A 23117-nucleotide genomic window follows, 5' to 3' on the forward strand; every position below is an offset into this window, starting at 1 on the left:
GTGCAGTGAACAGTAGTTTATGTAATACGTTGTGACTATCCCACTATTCTGACTAGTTCTTCAATGAGATGTCTAATTACAGACTTGAGTTCCTGTTATCATCTCTGCTTTATAACAATAAGTTGTCACACTGGATTTTAGAAAAAAAATCAAAATTTAAGCATAATTTAAGCAATAGGGTCTCATTATTTTATTGTGTGCACATGTTATCGCAAGAGCTTTGTTTGCTAATTTTCCCCAATTAATCACTGTCACTTCTCGATGCCTATAGTTTCGGGGGAGTTCATGTGGTTTCCCATCGGGACAGTCTAGTCAGGATATCTAGGGCCACATGCAGCATGGTTAATTGCCAAAGTAAATGTTTTTCACCAAGAATTTGTGCTCAAACCTTTTCAAAAGACCACTCCAAATCACTTTTGAATTGTTCAATATTTTCTGAGAAAGTAGAGTGAACAATATTTTATGATCTGTTGACAACTGTGAATGTTCCACTGCAATGAAAACAAGTTCCTCTTGCTATCAATATTCAGCTACAAAAGTAAAGTAGACTGATAGCAACATCTGGAGAGGGATAGAGCACTCGTGGTCCAACAGATGAGTATAAATTCTGTTCAAAAAGCATTTGCACTTAAATAGTTTGTGGGTTCACCATTGAGACAGTTTGGTCTTATTTAATCATAAATAAATTAATAAAGACGTCATTGATCTTGTTTTCTTACTAAACTGTGAAGGTATGAAGTATTCAACAAAACTGCTGTGGTGTCATTTCACATACTTGTTTAGATGCATAATAATTAATGTTAATCAATCAGGTTGATACTAATAATGGAAGTACATATCTGAACATATTAATTAACAGCGAGACTTGGCCATTTTCTACTCATTTTACTGTGCCATTCAGTAAGATCATGGCTGGCCTGATTGTGGCCTCAACTTCACACTCTGGCTTATCTCTTTGAGTCCCTTGCTTTTTAAGAATACAGAGGAATTATCCAAGAAACACAGGCGAGGAGTATTTTGTTGGATAATCGAATGTTCAGATTAACTGAATGCTGGATAACACAGTTTAGCCAAGCATCAGGACCTTGTGATCTTGCCGGATAATCCGAAATTTGAATAATTGAATGCCAGATAATCGAGGTTCCTCTGTATGTCTCCACTTGCCTTAAAAATATTCAGTGACATATCTAGGTGTATATCCCATTGAGTTTGGAAGAGTAAGAGGTCACTTTATTGAAACATATAAAATTCTGACAGGTTAGAAGTGGAGAGGATGTTTCCTTTCGTGAGAATCTAGAACTTCAGGTGCCTATTTTAAAATCAGTGATTGCCCATTTAAAACAGAGACCTGACTTTTTTTAAAATGCTAAGAGTCTCGAGTCTTATTCCGAAAAGGTGGTGGAAGCAGAGTCTGTGAATATTTTTAAGGCAGTGGTAGATACATTTGTGTCAAGCAAGAAGGTGAATGATTGTCAGACATAGGCAACAATGTGAATCTGATGTTATAATCGCATCAGTTATAATCTTCAAAACCAAAAGAACTGCAGATACTGTAAATCAGAAACTAAAACAGAAATTGCTGGAAAAGCTCACCAGGTCTGGCAGCATCTGTGAAGAGAAATCATAGTTAATGTTTTGGATCCCGGTGACCCTCAGAACTGATGGTCGTTAGGAAAATGCAGTTTATATACAGAAGATAGGGTGGGGACGGGATGTAAGAAGTAAATGATAGATGGGGATGGGCTCTATAGAAAGAATGACGGGTTAGACTGATAAAGGAGTTGATACCAATCTGGCTAGGAGGGTGAATGGCTGTAAATGGAGACTGTTAATGGCTAACAATAGGTGTTGTGTAATGGCAGGCTCTGTGATAACAAGGCGAAAGTGAGGACTGCAGATGCTAGAGATTAGAGTTGAGGGTGGAACAGCACAGCAAGTCAGGCAGCATCCGAGGAGCAAGAAAGTCGAAGTTTTGAGCAAAAGCCTTTCATCAGGAATGTGATAACAAGGTCAGGTGTGTGGGTAGGGGTCTAGGACATGATCTTGTTGGTTGGTGAAGCTAGCACAAGGGGTGAAACAGCCTACTCCTGTTCTTGATTCACATGTAAATCTTATGTATTTACCAGAAGAGAAAACAGGCTTTCTCATATTACCCTAACTTGTGTTCCCCTCTTAATAGTATCAGGATAAACAGGATTAAAAGAATTCCTCTCAATGTCGATTTCTCATAAATATGCAGTTCTACTGTGTTCCAAAATACAAATTGAGATGAAGTATTTTCGTACGTTACAACAATAAAATGATGTATTATATAATTACACGGTTTCTTTCACATTAACAAGTTTAATTGTTATACTCTAGAATCAATGATAGTGAGGGTATGCCTTGTGGTTTATCTATAACAGACATAAAGATCAAAACTTGACATTGAGCCAAGTAAGGAGATATTAGGGCAAATTACTAAGAGCTTGATCAAAGAGAGACATTTTAAGGTTTTTTTAAAGGAAGAGAAGCAGAGTGATTTAGTAAAGGAAACCGTTAAAATTAGGGACAGTAGATGAATGCCATTGTCTCTGAGTATTGTATGGCTGGACAAAAATGTAGAGGTGAGGTCCTGGAATGATTTGAAATAGTGGATAAGAATTTTAAAACTGAAGTATTGTTTGAATGAATGTCATTGTAGTGACCACAGGGATGATGGGTGAATGGGATTTACTGAGAGTTAGCAACAAATATCTATAGGCAATAATTTTTTTTCAGTGCACTGGCATTCCTTTCAATATTTCTCATTGCTGGAGTGCATCATTAAAAGCTTGGAAGGAGAACTGGACTCTAACTGGAAAGCACAAGATGACCCACATTTTCAACAAGCCGTTCAGGATAATTCAGCAATCAAGTGATTTTTTTTTCAAAGCTTATCGCTCCTGAAAGCAATTTGCATTGTTGGAATAAGATTTCAATTGAGCTTTTGGCATTGTATTATACCCAGATCCAGAAAAAGATCACAAATTTGTTACAATTTCAGATGAGATACCCCAGATTATTAAACTCCCAGATGAAGAATGATAAACTAGCTTCCCTTCTTTATTCACTCACCTCCTTGGTAGGCTGCAGTAACATTATTTTCAAAATGGATCCCTTCCCTTGCGGATGCCTTTCTCCCAGATTCAAATGTGGTTATGTTTTAAAAGGAGCTAATTTAATCAGGCTTTCTTGAATTAACAAAAAAAAAGTGGGCTTGTTGATTACTAAATGGTGAGAAGAATTAATAAAGCGACATATATAAGAGGTGAGAGAAAAAGACAAATGTTTTTTAAAAATTCAGATCAGTCTTTGAATTGTTTATGAGGAGCAGATTGTTGAACACTGTGCCTGTTGGACTGGAGATTATCCGTAACATTGACATTGGCAGTTGCACAGTCGATTTTAAGATTCCTAGTTTCGCAAGTTGTTTGAGATTCTGATGTTCTAATTCCTTTCGACTGTGACTGAATTCCAGCATTCCAGCATGAGAGAGAGAGTCCTTTTGTTTCCTTCAGTCTGGCTTGCTCACTGGCTGACTTCAAGCACCCAGAGCGAGATAGTCATAGAGTCATATAGCATGGAAAAAGACCCTTCGGTTCAAGTTGTCCATGCAGATGAGGTTTCCCAAACTAAACTAGTCCCATTTGGCCCATATCCCTCTCAACCTTTCCAATTCATGTACCTGTCCAAATGTCTTTTAAATGTTGTAACTGTACCTGCATCTACCACTTCCTCTGACAGCTCTCCCTTCACCTGAAACAGGTGCTAACTACAGAACAGTTCTTTTACTGTGACCCTCATAGCATGCTAATGCTCAAAACCATACACGCACCTGAGTTCCTCTGTCCCACAAGTACACTTGACTACAGTTGAAACTGACTTTTCAACCTGCCTGTTTGTGAATGCCTCAAAAGAAAAACAAAATATGTGACATAATTGACAGTGAGTGGTTTGCTTTTGAGGAGGGTGTTGTTAGCCACGTGTTAACGTTGTAGTCAGAAGAGATCACAGCCCAATCTGTTTTGACTTGCCTCTTGAGGAATATAGGAACAAGTGTAGGCCATTCAGCCCATCAAGCCTGCTTTGCCAAATAATCCAAACATGGCTGGTCAAACCTTTTATGAATGCTGTTTACCACCCTCTTCCCATACTCTTTACTCCATTTAGAATAAAATGATCAGCATCTATATTGAGTATTCTCCAAAGACTGAGCTTTCACAACTCTTTTGGATTGAGAATTTCAAAGATTCACAACCTCTGAGTAAAGAAAAAAAAATCTCCACCACTTGGTCCTAAATAGTTTCCCAATTTTATTTTTAGAATGTGTTTTCTGATTCAAGACTTCTCAAGCAAGGAAAATATCTAATCTATATCTACCCTGTCTGTCCCTTTAAATGTTTTGTAAGTTTGAAAGACACTGCCTGTTATTCTTTGAAAATCTAGAGAATGCAGACCCAGTTTTACCAAGCTTTCTTCCTAGTCTGTTCCACCATGCTGGAAATACGTCAGCTGAATCTTTGTTGAACTTTCTCTATGGTAATAATAACTTTCTTGAGATAGGAGAACAAAACAGCACAAATTACTCCAGGTGGCTGTGAGTAAAGGAGGTATGGTTAGTAAGTTTACAGATGACACCAAAATTGGTGATATAGTGGACAGCAAAGAAGGTTAGCTCCGAGTACAATGGCACCTTGATGAGATAGGCAAATGGCCGAGGAGTGGGAGGTGAAGTTCAGTTTAGATAAACGTGAGGTGCTGCATTTTGGTGAGGCAAATCAAGGCAGGACTTATTCACTTAATGGTAAGGTCCTGGGGACTGTGGCCGAACAAAGAGACTTTGGATTGCACATTCATAGTTCTTTGAAGGTAGAGTCTCAGGTAGATAGGGTAATGAAGAAGGCATTGGTATGCTTGCCTATATTGGTCAGTGCACTGAATATAGGAGTTGGGAGATCATGTTGCAGCTAGACAGCACATTGCTTAAGCCCCTTTTGGAATACTGCATTCAATATTGTTCTCCCTGCTTTCGGAATGATGTTATGAAACTTGAAGGGTTTAGAAAATATTTACAAGCATTTTGCCCAGAGTTGGAGGGTTTGAGCTACAGGGAGAGACTGAATAGGGTGCGGCTGTTTTCCTTGGAGCATCGGAGGCTGAGGGTGGACCTTAAAGAGGTTTATAAAGTCATAATGAGCATGTAAAAGATGAATAGTCAAGGTCTTTTCCCCATGGTATGAAAGTCCAAAACGGTAGAGGGTGTAGGCTTATGGTGAGAGGGGAAAGATATAAAAGGGACATAAGGGCCTTTTTCACGCAGAGGGTGATATGTGTATGGAATGGGCTACCAGAGGAGGTGGTGGATACTAGTAGAATTACAACATTTGAAAGGCTTCAGGATGGGTATATGAATAGGAAGCATTTACAGAGATTAGGCCAAATGCTGGCAAATGAGACTAGATTAATTTGGGGTATCTGGTCGGTATAGATGAGTTGGACCAAAGGATCTGTTTCCATAGTGTACATCTATATAACTGTAGGTGTGATCTAAGCAAATTTCCATATGATTGAAGAAAGATTTCACTATTCCATTTCTCATTTCACCTTGTGAGAGAGATTCACATTCCATTAACCTTCCTAATATCTTGCTGTGCCTGCATCTTAGCCTTCAGGATACATATCCAAGTCCCTTTGCACATCTACACTTTCCAATCCCTCACCATTTTTGAAATACTCTGTACATCTTCTTCAGAACCTTTTGAAGAAGTGTCACTAGACCAGAAACATTAACTCTGATTCCTCTCCGCAGATGCTGTCAGACCTGCTGAGATTTCACAGCAATTTCTGTTTTTGTTACCTCCTATACCATTTTGCTAACAAATCTCCAGTGGAGGACCTTATCAAAACCATTCTGCAAATCAAAATATATCACTTCTATTAACTCCCCTTCAATTGAGTTAGCAACAACTTCAAAATGCTTCCAGTTTGTCAAATACAATTTTCTCATTCTCAAATCTATGCTGACTATGTCCAATGAGATTATTTTTAGGCAAGTATCCATTTATCATGTTGTATATGATGGCTTCTTGCATGTTTGCTTTTTAATGTAAAGTTAAAGGGTTTGTTCTTCCCTATATTTCTCTTACTGCTTTCTTAAAGAACAGGTGGAATTTGTTAGCTTTCAACCTGTAGGAATTTTTCCAGAATCTATGGAATTTTGGAGATGATTACCGATAAATCAACCATGTCTACCGCTATCTCCTTTAGCACTCTTGGATGTGAACAATCTCATGTTGGGGTAAAAAGTGAGGTCTGCAGATGCTGGAGATCAGAGCTGAAAATGTGTTGCTGGTTAAAGCACAGCAGGTCAGGCAGCATCCAAGGAACAGGGAATTCGACGTTTCGGGCAAAAGCCCTTCATCAGGAATGAGGAAAATGTGTTCAGCAGGCTAAGATAAAAGGTAGAGAGGAAGGACTTGGGGGAGGGGCGATGGAGATGTGATAGGTGGAAGGAGGTCAAGGTGAGGGTGATAGGCTGGTGTGGGGTGGGGGCGGAGAGGTCAGGAAGAAAATTGCAGGTTAGGAGGGCGGTGCTGAGTTTGAAGAAATCGATTGAGACAAGGTGGGGGGAGGGGAAATGAGGAAACTGGAGAAATCTGATTTCTCCAGCCTATCACCCTCACCTTGACCTCCTTCCACCTATCACATCTCCATCGCTTTTGCCCGAAACGTCAAATTCCCTGTTCCTAGGATGCTGCCTGACCTGCTGTGTTTTAACCAATCTCATGTTGGGGACTTATACACTTATAGCCACATTAATTTCTCTGGTGGACATATCTTGCTCATACAAACTTCCTTCAACTCCTCATTCTTCCTAATCATTTAGATTTCCAATATTGGGAAAATTCTCATATCACTCTTAGTGAAAATAGACACAAAATAATAATTTGACTTCTCTGTCATTTCTCCACTTCTGATTACATATTGCCCTGTCTCTGTTTTTAATGGACCCACATTCATTTTTTACCAAAATGTTTCCATTTTACAAAGCTTTAACAGTCCAATGTTTATGATTTTTTTTTCTAGATCACTTTCATATTCTAGTCTAGTTTTCCTTATTATCCCTGAAGATCCTTTTACAACTAAATTATTAGCTAGCCTTTTTCCATTACAAAATAACATGCCATCCAGTTGGCTCTTCCACATATTGACCTAGAAAACAATCTTTAAAACACTCCACAAAACTTATCAAATTGAAATGATAATCAACTGGAAGGTCATATAATTAAGCCACTTAACTTACATTCTCAGCTACTTTGAGTAACAACGGCCCCCTTTTCAATTGTGGAATTGTTTGTATAAATGTTCACCATAATTCAGGGTTCTGACCTGTAGTTATGATAATGATAAATATCAGAGGACTGAAATTGAAATGATTTTCACTGTGACAATCAACTGAGTTTTGTTAACCTCTGCAACAAAGCAGCACAGAGTAACATAGCCATATCACATCCTGTACTGGGAAAATTGCTTTCTTATCTAATTTCAGAGTTATTTTTCCAGTAAGTATGCACCACACACAGGGTTCATGTTTACTGCATTTTGGTAATGTTAGTGACATAGAATTTCACCAGCTTTCTAACTGGTATCAACATAGACGTGTCTTGTCAGGACATATAACATTAATCAGGAGCAGGAATCCTTATTAATTCCACTCTTTTCCCTTCTCCCAGCATGGGTAAGCATGCAGGAGACATACAACCTGGGTAGACTTTAATAACAGACAGGAATGGATTTTATTCTGCACCACTGGAGGCAGACTGAGAGGAGGGGCAGCAGCCCATTGGGTGTAAGCCTGATTGACTTCCCAAAAATGTTGTGACTGACAAAATATTTTGAACCTTTTACTTCTTTAACCCTATTAATGAACTATGTTTAATAAAACTTTAGAACAACTGCATTTTTCAGATTACTAATTATAAAATGAAAGAGCAATTTTATATTGACAACAAAATAACTTTTAACTCCTTATTTTGGCAGTCTGTATGGCTCGATTTATCATCTCGAGATTCCTGATTTTCTAATATTCTGTGTTATGCATAGCTTTTCTCACAGTGCTGTGGACTTAATAGCAGCTTTGCAATATTCCCTTGATCCCAGAGTATTTTACATATCCATGTGCTGAGAGGACATTTGAGAACATGTGCAGAAGTAGCTGAAAAGATAGCAGGGCAGTGAATTGTCTGATGATCTGTGCTGCCTTGTTGGTGTAATTATCCAATGCACTGAGCAAGTCTTTGGGCTGTACACTTTGCAACTGAAGCTTTACAGCTGTTAACTGTAACATGAGGATTAATAGCTTGAGGCTGTGCATTACTCAGAGAGGCAGTTACCTAATCATAGAACTCAAGCCATAAAACAAGCTAGGGTGGAATCAACTTTTCATTAAGCTACTGCATACCTTTTTGCCATTTAATATTTACAGGCTAGTTTCCTGCTTGTTTGTCCGAAACCTGCCATCAGGACACATGAACACCAACTGCCACCAAAAGACATGACCCACTATGTTTCTATACATACTGACAAAGAAGGACACCGCTTTGACAGGAGCAACACACACATCCCAAGACAGGTGAAACAAAGATGTGCATGAGAATTCTTTGAGGCATGACATTCCAACCAGAACTCCATGCATAAATACATCAATTTTGATCCCATCTACCTTCTCTTGGGAAAAAAAGAATGGAAATAACATCACCTATCTTAAGAAACCAAGACCTATAAATGGAGAGGTGGGACATCCCACCAGCACTTCACCGGAGACTCTCATTGATGATGTTACGTAATATTGTGACGAAACATCTGAAAACAAACCTTCAAGCGCAGTGAGCTAACTTGCATAGTTGTCATCAACCTGAACTACAAATCTTCTCAAAAATTGCTAAAAGTAAGACATGTTTATGTTGATCAATATAATTTTACTGAATGGTTGGCCACTTCTTGTTTTCATTACTTAATCTCTTTACAAAGAACTATAAAAAGGGTAATGGGAGGGTGGGGGCTTAATTAAATTAGTTTTAGATTGATACAGCAGATCTAGAGCATGGTGAATTGAATCATCAAATTCTGTGCTTTCATACTTATGTTCTGCTGTGTCAGAAACCAAAAGGAAGAACACAGAATTTTCTGGACAAGAGCATATAAGTAGGTGTATGACTCCTTACAACAGCGTTTAATTATTTACAGTAGCATACTTTGAATTGGGTTCATTTCTGGTGCAGGTATTGTGTGTGGAGATGAGACCAGAGTTAATTGGTTTCTACAAAGGCTGGGTTTGGGGACGCTGGGGGAAGTGGTCACGGTGGATAACCTATGTTCGGCAAAAGGCCTTCAATAGTAATGGTGCAAAGATAAAGCTGAAGTTATATGGAATGGATTCATCAAAACCAAAGAAAGAAGCCATAGTACATACAGACAAGTTATATCTTCTTCTAAGTTATGTGGTATACAAATATTCTTTCCAGCACTTTTCAAAAGTGACTTGTGCTATCCTTGCATCATTGAATTTTCAGGAAAACCCTATCCATTATTTGACATGTGGTTGAGTCTTAGACTATGGACAGGTGTTCCCTTGATGTTGCAAATCTGGAGAAAGCAGGCTTGGATTGGATCCTTTCATTAACTGCATTTACACAAGTGACAATGAATTTTATGCCAAATGATTGTTTCTGGAGAGATGGACCAGACTTTTCAAAGAGTCGAAATCTCATCCCTTTAAAAGTAAAAAGGGAGCTTTGCATTCCTGAGAGGAGATTCCAGTCCGGGCTCCTTCAGAAACGCAGAGCTGTACTTCCATTCTAACAGTTGTCTTGTAATGTAGAACTGTCCAGGTAACACCATACCTTCCCAACCACCTATCATCACACTTAGCTAATGTACTTACTGTTGGACAACAGATGTCAAAGTGGCTGCTTTGGAAATTTAGTGGCTAAATTTTAGAAGGTTAGCAGCTGATAGCTGTGAAGGTGTGGGATTTGCATTCCTCTGATAGTTTTCCTTCAAAAAAGAACTGCCAGAACGGAAGTACAGCTCCACATTTCTGAACCAGTCATCAGCGGAATCTCAACTCAAAAATGCAGAGCTCCCCTCTTATGCACAAAGACAGGTGGAGTGCCAATCTATGTGAGATTGCCTCTCTTCAGAAAATCTGGCCTGTAATTTCAGAAACGATCATTTGGGATGAAAATAATCATCACTTAAGTAAATGCAAGTTAATTAAGGAAGAGCAAATAGTGTTTTGAATTACTTGCTGGAGTTTTTATGATGAGATAATGGAGACATGATTAAGGCAGATGTGCTGTACTTCCAAAAAGTATACTTCCTATAAAGTATAGCTTAACAAACTGTGAGCAAAGTGATAGTTTTTGGAGAAAGGGACAGTGGCACCTTGGTGCAGAATTGACTGAATGACGGGGAAAAAGAGACTAGAGGTGAATGATTGTTTCTTAAAGTGATTTAAGAAAAGCCTACAGCGGTGTTTCCCAGAAATCAGTGTGTACTATGAGGATAATATTGAAATTCAAATGGATATAGACAAGTTGGTGAAAAGAACTGGCAAATATCAAATGAAACTTAACACAGAGCAAAATGCAAAGTGGTTGATTTTGCCAGCAGATTATGATATCCCTGGCTATAGCAACAGGAGTGTAGAGTACAAAAAAAGGAAGCCGCAATAAAACTGTATAAAATTTGGTTTGGCATAACTGGTGAGAGCATCCAGTTTTAGCTACCACTTTAAGGATGGATGTAAAGGTAATAGAGAGAGTGTAGAAGACTTGTGAGAATGTTTCCTGGGACAGATTGGGAAAACAAACATTGTTCTCCCTCAAAATGAGAATGTTTAGATGATGTTTGGTTGAGGGATTAAAAATTGTGAGAACTCTGGACAAATTACATAGGTAGAAATTGTTCCTATTGATGGGAATGTTGAGACCAGAGGGCACAGAATTAAGGTAACTGGCAAAAGTAGTTATGGTGACGTGATTAAAACATTTTCATGCGTCAAATATTTAAGGTCTGGAATGTGTTATGATGTGATTTCTTTTTCCCCCCAGCCGGGTTGCTTACTTGATGTGGCAATGTTTATAATATCTCTTGTAACATAAGACCAAGCATGATGTCATGTTATTGAAGAGTTCAACAGCATGCCAGCCATTACATTCAAGCATTACATTTGTGGGCGCATCAGTGTTGGACTAATATTAAGTTAATAGTTTACATAGAGCAGCATTAAGCAAAATACCACTAGTTGCATGCCATGCTTCAAGTGATTCCCTGATACCGTGAATGTATGTATTGAATATTCACTGGGGCATAACATTACATACTGTATGAGAGTGATGCGGAGCCAGGTTCAGTTGACGTTTTCAAGAGAATTAGATCACTAGATAAAGAGGAAACATTTTGCAGTACTTCGATGACAATGCAAGAGAGAGGCACAAAGGGAATTTTTCCTTTGGAGGACCAGCAGATACTCAATAGGCTGAATGAGTTCTTTCTGTCCTGTAAATCTGTGAACTTCAGGAAAAAGACAGATTTCTATGCTAATAACAACGGAAATGATCCCTTGCTGGCAGCTGAAGTTATATAAATACACGTTAGTAGGAGTAATCCCGCTTGCACATGCTTGGGTAATGGTTCCTTTCCTTCCTCTCTTAGCTTTTCCCATGTTACATGGAGTCATCACAATGCTCCTTGATTATTCTTCATATCAACTGTTATTTTTGGATTTGGTTAAGTGGTTTTATAGCTGAAAGTCCTGTCTGCCACCCACCATCCCCAATTATGCAGACTATATCGAGTATGCTGGCATGTCTGCTCCAGTGGCTGGGTTCTTCTGTGGCCATCATGTTCTAGAATGGGGCTTAAACTTCTGCTTCAGAGTGGGGACAGCTCTCAAGCACACCACCCAGGCTGCTGTGGTGGATTGAAGCTATGTGGGTGTTTATTTTATCTGTCTTGCTGAGGTATAGTAGTTATGCAAAGAAGGCACATGAGTGTGGCACAGTGTGAAATGAATCATGGCAGCACAAGAAACAGCTGGACAATAGTGAATTGACAGCTAGTTTCACCCCACATGCCTTGTTTTGATCTTCATTGATTTTGGTGGAAGTTTATCATGATTTATTCAGAGGTTTTATGTAACCCCACAGTTTGTGCATCTGAATATCAAATTCTACATTTGTGTATATGTTGTGGAATGCAAGGAGTTATTCTACTGCATAGGGGAACCTGTTCATAATGATTGTATGGGTCAGAAATGGACAAATATGCACAAATAACACGAAATAAGGTTACACAACTCATTCGGAATTGAAGTGGCTATATAATGATAAAGATTCAAGCGCTGAACACTATCCAAGCATTCTACATTGGGGAAGCTGAAGAGAAATTTCTGTTTCTAATTTAGATTTCCAGAATTTGCTCATTTTTCTTGTCATCCACTGTTGACAAAACTTCCTTTCAATATTATTCAGTTGAACGTAGTTGAAAAAAAAACTGCAACACATTCAGAGTGCAAAGGTGACATGATGAAGTGCAAGAAACAGCTCCAGTAATGCTATTCAATCATTACAATTCCCAGAGGAGTTGGATTACACTTCCTTTTTTCTGCCCTTAGAGTATTGGGTCATTGCCTGTAAGTTTAAATCTATTCCAATTTCCTGGGTCAAGAGTTATTTTTTCCTGCTGCCCTTGGCTCCTAGCAAACCCACTGTGACACAGCGGTGGCTTCAACACTGCACCTTTTAAAGGGATTTGAAAGATACCCAAAGAAGCAATCAGCCCAAAACAATTCTAAATGATGGCTCATCATGTTTGGGGACATAACAAAAGTAGTTGAGATCTCTTTCTCAGACCCTCTGTACCCACTTCTGAGCTTTTCTAGGGATTACTCATCGTCCTGCAGAAAGCAATGGCCAAGAGGAAAATGGAATTTAACCCTAATATGATGATCACAATTGAATCTCCATCATTGAATCCCAATAGTTTACTTTCCAATATTAAATCCTGATAATGTAATTCAATTATTTAAACATAATTATTTAATCATAATAGCTGAATCCCAATGAGTCAACTGATTTGCCAGTGGAAATTATGTAATCAGATAAATTGCAAAAACTATTTGCAGATGGAGCCACATAGGAACATAGGAGCAGGAGTAGGCCTTTAAGCCTGTTTCACCATTCAATGAGGTCATAGCTGATCTGTGGCCTAACTCCATATACCTTCTTTTGGCTCATATCCCTTGATACCTTTGCTTAACATACATTTTTAAATATGAAATAGATAAGTAACAACTCATCCACCATCCACTGATGTTTGTGGAAAGGACTTCCAAATGTTTACCACCCTTTGTGAATAGAAGTGCTTCCTAACATCTCACCTGAATGGTCTGGCCCTAATTCTTAGGCTGTGCCCCCAGCTCGAGAATCTCCAACCAGTGGAAATAGTTTATTTTTATCTACCCTAACTTTTCCTGTTAATATCCTGAAGGCTTATCAGATTATACCTGAAATTTCCAAACTGTAGAGAAAACAGGCTTAATACTTGACTAGAAAGATATTTGATCAAAAATTACTTCTGTTATATTAAATTGAAATATTAATTTCATTTTCCAGTTTATACAGTATCATAATTTCCATACAGACAAATGAATAGGTGTTAATAGAGATTACGCCACTTCATGCATCTGCAATAAACAATGTGGGTGACAAAGAGAAAGCTGGAAATATTGGTTAAGAGCAGAGGGAATTAAATTTCTGATGTCGAGAGTAAAAGGTCCCATTTTCTGACCAAGTATTGAATGGCAAGAACTAATCTCATTCATGAGTGACAAGTAGCCTGTTTGCATGTATTTTTACTCATTAATATCGCAGGATTAGTTATGCTCACCTTATTGAAATAGAGTTTCCCCATTCCCACCCTCCAAGTAGAAAGTAGACAGTGATAATTCCAGATGTGATGGTCAGAGTGGTTACCTAGTGACTCCAGCTCGATGCTTGCTCCTCCAGTCCTCCATCTTGGACAGCAGTCACCATCATCTCAAAGCATGGTCCATGGGTTGTGACTGCCCACACCTCCTGGCTACAGATATTTGCATGGCTCACGCACCAGTCTTTGCATGGCTCCTATGCATCTGATCCAATGATTCTGAACTTCTTGCTGCTTTTGGAACACAATAGGTATCCTCTCATGGAGTTTACCAGGCTACATCTCCAGACTCTGGGCTTGCTTTCTTCACACTGATTGACTTTGTGCCTACTTTGATGCTCATGCCATCTGCCTTACCCTACCATGTCTTGTCCTTTTGCAATTACCTCCCCATCAAGCTTTTAAAGGTTCACATAAATTTTATCTTGACTTGCATTTTAGCACAGTCCCAAAACTAGGTAACTTGGGATGTTTGTCAGCAATGATCAGTCATTGAGGTGGACATTGTCATTTTGCCACATCAGTCTCACATATGCACCATTTGCCAGTGACATACTTAGGCTGCTGACATCACATTTTGGTTTAGTGCTCAGGATGGCTAGGCTCTGTACCCTCACTTTTGTAGCTTTGGCTAGAATGACATTTGTTGATACAGCTGATCATGAAAAATAAACATATAGTTGCAAATATGAGAACATATTTACAACAAAGTGTCACCCATTAGAACATAGAACATAGAACATAGAAGGATACAGCGCAGTACAGGCCCTTCGGCCCTCGATGTTGCGCCGACCGAGTCCTACCTAACCTATACTAGCCCAATAACTTCCAAATGCCTATCCAATGCCCGCTTAAATGAACATAAAGAAGGAGAGTTCACCACTGATACGGGCAGGGCATTCCATGAACTCACAACCCGCTGTGTGAAGAATCTACCCCTAACATCTGTCCTATACCTACCACCCCTTAATTTAAAGCTATGTCCCCTAGTAACACCTGACTCCATTAGCGGTAAAAGGTTCTTAGTATCTACCCTATCTAAACCCCTAATCATCTTATACACTTCTATCAGATCTCCCCTAAACCTTCTCTTCTCCAATGAGAACAGCCCCAAGTGCCTCAGCCTTTCCTCATAAGATTTTCCTACCATTCCAGGCAACATCCTGGTAAACCTCCTCTGCACTCGTTCTAAAGCTTCCACATCCTTCCTATAGTATGGCGACCAAAACTGCACACAATACTCCAGATGAGGCCTCACCAGAGTCTTATACAACTGCAACATGACCTCAGGACTCCGGAACTCAATTCCTCTGCCAATAAAGCCCAGTACACCATATGCCTTCCTCACAGCACTATTTACCTGGGTGGCAACTTTCAGAGATCTGTGTACATAGACACCAAGATCCCTCTGCTCATCCACACTACCAAGTAGCCTACCATTAGCCCAGTAATCCAACATCTTGTTATTCCTACCAAAGTGAACGACTTCGCACTTAGCTACATTGAATTCCATTTGCCACATTTCCGACCAGCTCTGCAACTTATCTATATCCCGCTGTAACCTACCACTTCCTTCCTCACTATCCACAACTCCACCGACTTTCGTGTCATCCGCAAACTTGCTTACCCAGCTTTCAAGTCCTTCCTCTAGATCATTTATAAAGATAACAAAAAGCAATGGTCCCAAAACAGATCCTTGTGGTACACCGCTAGTAACTGCGCTCCAAGATGAACATAATCCATCAACTACTACCCTCTGTCTCCTTCCAGCCAGCCAATTCCTAATCCAAACCTCTAATGTATCCTCAATGCCATACCTCCGAAGTTTTAGCATTAGCCTACCATGGGGAACCTTATCGAACGCCTTACTAAAATCCATATACACAACATCTACTGCTTTACCCTCATCCACTTCCATAGTCACCTTCTCAAAGAACTCAATAAGGTTTGTGAGGCACGACCTGCCCTTCACAAAACCATGCTGGCTATCCCTGATCACGTTATTCCTACCCAGATGTTCATAAATCTTATCCCTTACCATTCTCTCTAAGACTTTGCCCACCACTGAAGTCAGACTCACTGGCCTATAGTTACTAGGGCTATCCCTACTCCCTTTCTTGAACAATGGGACCACATTCGCTATCCTCCAGTCCTCTGGTACTATTCCCGTTGACAATGACGACATAAAAATCCAGGCCAATGGCTCTGCTATCTCCTCCCTAGCTTCCCATAGGATCCTGGGGTAAATGCCATCAGGCCCAGGAGACTTATCTATATTCATCCTTTCCAATATTCCCAAAACCTCTTCCCTGCATATTTCCAGGGCATCCATTCTAATTATTTGTGATTCCATATTCACATCAGCAACAGTGTCCTGTTCCTGAGTGAATACTGATGAAAAGTAATCATTCTACCAATGTTCTCTCAGAGGGTCATCTTATTTCTATCATTCCATTTCTGAGTACAGTCCCTGGCTCTGCAGCTGTCATTGAGGTAGCCTGCCTTACAATGGAGCATATTGGCTTTGGAGTCTTGGTCAAGCGATCCGGGGCTTTTGTCAATAGAGAGCCCAGACTTGCTGCACATACCCTACTCAGATGCAAATGTATCCTCCTCAGCTTGAACTCCTACAGGGCTGAGAATGGCACACTGGTTGGAGGTGGAAGGCCTGGCTACCTCTGGAGTGCCCTGAGAAGAGAACTCTGTTGGCTCATTATGTGTTTCCTCCTCTGGCTGAGTCCCTACTGACACTATACTGTCTCCTTGTGAGGAAGGGGCACCTGGAGTGTGATCCATGTCCCCCATCCCTTTGCCTTCTTCCTGTACATGCTGAATACCAATGTTTAGAGATCTATGAACATATCTAGCAGATACAGAATGGGCAGAACTTGGGCTGTCTATGGCAGCTGTCAATCTGTCCATAGATGCAGTCAGGCGATCACATGTCAGAAGCAGCGTGGTCTAAACTGTGTTGGTAGAGTCTTCCAAACTTCAAGTCAGTATGGCAAGTGCCTTTAACCAACTTACCTGCTGCTCCTAGACAAATGCATTTGTATGAAGTTACGAATTGCCACCATCATGGTATCTATCACCATCTAGTTAATGTACCCATCAAGGTTCAGTATCTGAATGGGTGGAGAGTGCAGAAGGCAACCTTGCCAGTGCATCTTCTGAGGCATCTGTCGCTTCTTCCTCAGAGGTAGACGAGGCAATGTCTTGTGGGACTCTCCCTTTCATTCAGACAGTGTGCAAATTCCAATGAAACCTACTGCCAATAAAAGGAGAATGTTCAAGAAGCACTGCAGCTTTAGATTGTCTCAGTTTAATTAAGGCTTAGTATTTGACACTTTGATACATATAGTGTCACACCATTGAAGCATTTCACAACGTTTTAAATTTGTACCCTCCCTTTGGCAGCATAAATGGAGTAATGTTTGTGCAGTGAGATCTTTAGCAGGAACTGATTGATTCACAATAATCTTGGTTTAAAATATTTTAAAGTTAGATCGCTGTGAATTACAAACTGTGACAGCTTGGCCACCCTGTTTGGGATCAGATCTATGGCAGTTACTACTCAAAATAAGTGGCAGATTGAGAAAGCATTCCACAGCACTTTGCAAATTTGCACTTTTTAGGAAATGAGGAACTTGTCAAATTGAGGAATGTCAAATATCATTCCTTGGTCAGTATAGCACAGCTTAAGGATTTCCATTGTGTCTCAGTAATAGATCTTAACCGATGCAACATTCCCATTTAAAACAGTGTGACATCAGGAAGTTGAACTGACAATTTTGTACTCTTCATCAGAATCCATGAGGAATTTAATTCAGATTTCCTGAGAGACCCTTTAAAACTAATAAAGATATAACTTCATTCCCATGTTTATGAGCTGATCTAGGTCCCAGAGATTTATTAACTGTTTCGGACCTTTTCCATGTGTAATGGCTTTCAACCCTGATGTTCCTCTTTGTTGGACATGCATTAGGTAGAAGTGTATTAGGATGATAGTAATTTAGGAATATAGATACAGGAGTAAGTCATTTAGTCCCTTGAGCCCATTCTCGAAAATGTGATCTAAAACTCCATGAACTTCAATTTGCAGCAATCTGTGAGCATGGTGTACAGCAAAGTGAGATGGGGAACTATAATTCATCTATATAATTCTACTGTTTTCTTTTGATGTTGAAGTGGTGAAAACTGATCCTATGATGAAAGAGATCACCTTGTTAGTGGGTCTGAATTGTGAGGCAGCTCGGAACAGAGGAACAGGCATAGGCCCTAAGCATGCTCCACCATTCAATAAGATCATGGCTGATCTGTGGCCTAATGCCATGTGTCTGTCTTGGGCCCATATCCTTTGATACCCTTGCTTGATATAAAAATTGTCCACCTCAGATTTAAAGTTGACAATTGAATTAGCATCACAAAAAAAAGCAAAGAAAAAATTGGGATTGTTTTTTAGATTAGATTAGACTTACAGTGTGGAAACAGGCCCTTCGGCCCAACAAGTCCACACCGACCCGCCGAAGCGCAACCCACCCATACCCCTACATTTACCCCTTACCTGACACTATGGGCAATTTAGCATGGCCAATTCACCTGACCCGCACATCTTTGTGACTGTGGGAGGAAACCGGAGCACCCGGAGGAAACCCACGCAGACACGGGGAGAACGTGCAAACTCCACACAGTCAGTCGCCTGAGTCGGGAATTGAACCCGGGTCTACAGGCGCTGTGAGGCAGCAGTGCTAACCACTGTGCCACCGTGCCGCCCACTATGCCACCGTGCCGGTTTTGATTATAGTTTTGATTGTTTCCTCTTTAAATAAGCTTGAAATATTTCTATAATGCTTTAAGCTCTTATCTTCCTGTTGTTAGTACAGAAAAAACTTTATCACAAGATTGCTGAAACAATCTGATTTACATACAGATAACATGTCTTTTGCCTTGTTGAGAATTTCACACTGCACCTTTCCTTATTCCCTAATTAGGTGATAGCAATCTAGCCAAAAAAGCTTTTAATGATGAACAAGCTGTTTTTTTTATTTATAAACATGGTAATAATTTTAAAAGAACTATTTCTGAAATGTGAATTATCTGATTTACCTCCATTGAGTCATTTACCTTCTTTGATTAAAGGTGCAATAATTGTGTATGGATGATAGTAACAATCTTAACAAGTAACTTCCTTGAAGATGCTTTATGACAGTTACTCCAAATAAAAGTTATGATTACTCACTCACTCTTTCTCTTTCTCTGTCTTTCTGTCTCTCTCTCTCTCTCTCTCTCTCACATACATATGTACACACGTAAACACTCCCTTTTTCCCTTGAAATGGGGACAGAGATGTCTCTGAGCTAATCAGCCATAAATTTCAAATGCACAATGGTGTCATGCAAACACGGAAGAGGTGGGTCCTCACAGCCATTGTCCATATTATGTAGAATAAACTGAGAATGAAATTTTTGATCCATTCATTTAGCTGGAAATGAATACTTTGAAGTTTTTGTTCATCCTGACATCTTTCTGATTAATTCCAGACATCTGATATCCACAGCTGTTTTCAGTCTTATACATACACATTGTCACCAAGCACTTGTGTATCTGTATTGATCACAACAGGGAGGGTCTCAAATGCTCTAAGTTGTCATCATAGTTATCAATTGAGCTGTGGTTGTCTTTTGGTCAAAGGTTGTGTGTGAAATTTGGGTGGGCCTATTCTCCTGTGCCCTCATAATAGATACAAGCTTAAAAGAACAGTAGCTCTGTCAAAACACTGACTGTTATAATCTTGTTTGACTGGGGGAAATGATGAGGTTAAACAGCTGTTGTCATGAATATCCTAATGCAATGGATTATCCCATTTTTAAGAGCAAGATGTGCCAGAGTTTCAGCTGACACCATATCATACTAAAAGCTTTTTGAATCTCTTTGGGAGTTGCAAAGTTTCAGGAAGGAAATCGATAGGAGCTGAGGAGGATTCTATCTGAGGTTACACTACAACAACAATAGTTTCCCTGCCAGGGAGCAGAGGAAAAGGATCAAAGCACTGGGGACAATGGGAAAGCAGCATGTTAGCCTTTGTTTGTATTACAGACATTATGGGATAGAATGAGAATCAGATGCCACAATATATAGCCAATGGTACATAATTTAAACAGTGAAACAAGCATTTGAAGCAATGATACTTAAAATAAGTGCTTTAGTTCTTAACACAATAGTGCATTGATTGTGGTGCAATAAATTTACTGCAATAACACCAGAAATTAGAAGATACTTATGATAAAATACTTACATATTTAAAAAATACCACTTTGTTAACAAAGAGTTGATTAAGAATAATAAGATTTGTATAGAATAAATCAATTTTTTTTTAAATCAAGCCTGCTGAAATGCATAAAGGTTAAACTTGTATTTGCCTCTCTATCTTGAAAAGGGATAAGAAGATGCCAGAGTTTATTCCTTGTGGTTTTTGTTCCCCATTTATCCTGGCACTGGCTCTGAACCAGAGGCAAACTATAACACCTGTATACAGCCCATTTCTACAGTTAGTGCTGGAAGGAGAGTAATTGTAAGTTGTAGGACAAATGCTGCTTGGACTTGTGGGGAAACCACACCCAGAATGTGTTATGAGGAGCTGCATTAACTGGTTGGTGTGAAGCTGTGGCCAGATCATGGAAAGGCTGAAAGGATTTGTTCCCAATCTCCTTGGAGGATAATACAATGGATTGATGTTGGTAACTTACATATTAATAATCATCTGTTAGGAAAAGCCACTCAGTGAAGTACAATCCTTGAATGGAATGATTTGCATGAAAATGGTTAATAAACTTTCGTATTACATATGTCTGACTTTTTCCAATCAGTTTTACAAAAGGATGCTCAGTGATTTTGAAAGTTTAGCTCAAAACATTCCCCTTTTCTTTAAAAGAAAATTGCAGTGGTAAGTTACCCATAGGCATGATTTATGAACAGAGTCATTGCATGTGAACACTATTCATTCTAGTATGCCTCATGCTCATTTGTCTTTACACATGCATTACATGCAGAGTCATTGGGTCTTCAAATGGTGTGTGTATGGTTTGATCCTGGTTGTTCACAGAATCCCTACAGTGTGGACAAGGCCATTTGGCCCAACAAGCCCACACTGATACTCCAAAGAGTATCCCACCCAGACCCATTTCCCTACATTTTCTATGACTAAAGCATCTAACTTACACATCTCTGAATACAATGGGCAATTTAGCATGGCTAGTTCGCCTAACCTGCACATCTTTGGACTGTGGTAGGAAACCGAAGCACCCGGAGAAAACCCTTGCAGATACGGGGAGAATGTGTATACTCCACACAGCCAGTTGCCCGAGGCTGGAATCGAACCCCAGTTCCCTGGTGCTGTAAGGCAGCAATGCTAATAACTAAGCAACTGTTTATTTGATGTCTGCTGATTCATAGGGTGACACTGGCTTTTCAGAGAATACCATTGGCTTCATGAGTGTTATTGTGAAGCAGTTGGTCTCTGGAACTGATAGTCATTCCATTGGTTTTTTGTTCAGTTGGAAATCAAATTATCTTAGCTGCCTAATGCGAATGAATGGGTTCTGTAGTTGTGCACCCATGTAGGAGGTTATGTCATTACATCTGGTCATTCATTTTTACTGTCTACAATTAACTTTACAATTTGCCAAGTGGACGTAGGATTGTTGAGTGTATGGAATATTTGTTTAATGACCAGCTCCCTAACTGTACAGCTTTGGCAATGATCTGGCAGCTTTCTCTGTGCAAAAGTTTGCTTTTTGATTTTATCACACATTCATGTTATATCACTTCTTGCTTCAGCAACTTTTTTTTAAAGCTACTTGAACAGTAGTTTGTATGAGACACAACATTGATTGCTGGACTGAAATAGTTCCCTGTCTTGAGTAGGTATATTTCACCACTCTAAGGTTGTCTTGCATATATCTCTGCCACAGCTCGTTGATTTATTGATAATCTCTGTGGTAATTTTTGATACTGCCTGAGTTATTCATATTTGACTAGGGATAGCTCAGAGATGGTATGTGGTGCTGAATTTCCCAATCATTCAGGAAGTGACTGAATTCTTCACTCCAGAACTGTGGAGTTGTCATTCATCACAATGTTGAAATAAAGTTTGCTTTTCGGCATCCTACAATCTCACTGGTGGGTGATGCCAACAGCCTGGTCAACTGAATAGTAGTTGCCTGTGACCCTCAGTACCAAAGTTAATTGTAGACAGTAAAAATGAATGACCATCAGAGATCTACTCCAGGCTGCATTCATGATCTATCTGCAGTGTCATAAGCGGCTCTTTAGCTTGCTTAGCTGGATGTTTATTTAAAATACTGTCCAGGTTGATGTGATCCTTGATCTCAATACTTATATTTGTCCAGTAGAGCACTTGGTTTGCATTCCTCAGACAAGACTGGATTTCTTAATGACTTGCATGTACCTGTATATATTTCAGCTGTTTTTTTCATATTTTCAGGAATACTGTCTCTACTCCTCAGTACAAGTTGCCATCTTGAGAAGTCACTTTGTCTCTCTGTGCCCAATACTCTCTTACAATGTATCCTTGATGGTTTCCAGACATCTTATCATCACCATTGCCTGTACCACTTGCATATCATTGTGTGGTTTGTTTGACATGAGCAAGATGCTTGCCTGTCAGTTTCAGTTTTGATGATTTACAGAATATGTTGAATTTTTTGGTGAATGTGGAAGATTTCACACTCTGCTAGTATTATCTTCTAACCTTGGTCCTACTGGATTCAAAACATATTTTTGCAGATTTCTGCATATTTTTTGCAGATACTTCAGACCAGAGTAATGTAGTAATGTAATACCTTGAAGTGTGTTGATACGTTGAATGGCAAGTTCCTGGAGAGTGTTGCTAAACAAAAAAACCTAGGAGTGCAGGTTCATAGTTCCTTGAAAGTGGAGTCATAGGTAGATAGGATAGTGAAGAAGGTGTACGGTATGCTTTTCTTTATTGGTCAGAACATTGAGTATAGGAGTTAGGAGGTCATGTTGTGGCTGTGCAAGACATTGGCTAGGCCACGTTTGGACTATTGCGTGCAATTCTGGTC

This window comes from Hemiscyllium ocellatum, chromosome 2 (genome assembly GCF_020745735.1).
Source record: "Hemiscyllium ocellatum isolate sHemOce1 chromosome 2, sHemOce1.pat.X.cur, whole genome shotgun sequence".
Classification (NCBI taxonomy): Eukaryota; Metazoa; Chordata; class Chondrichthyes; order Orectolobiformes; family Hemiscylliidae; genus Hemiscyllium; species Hemiscyllium ocellatum.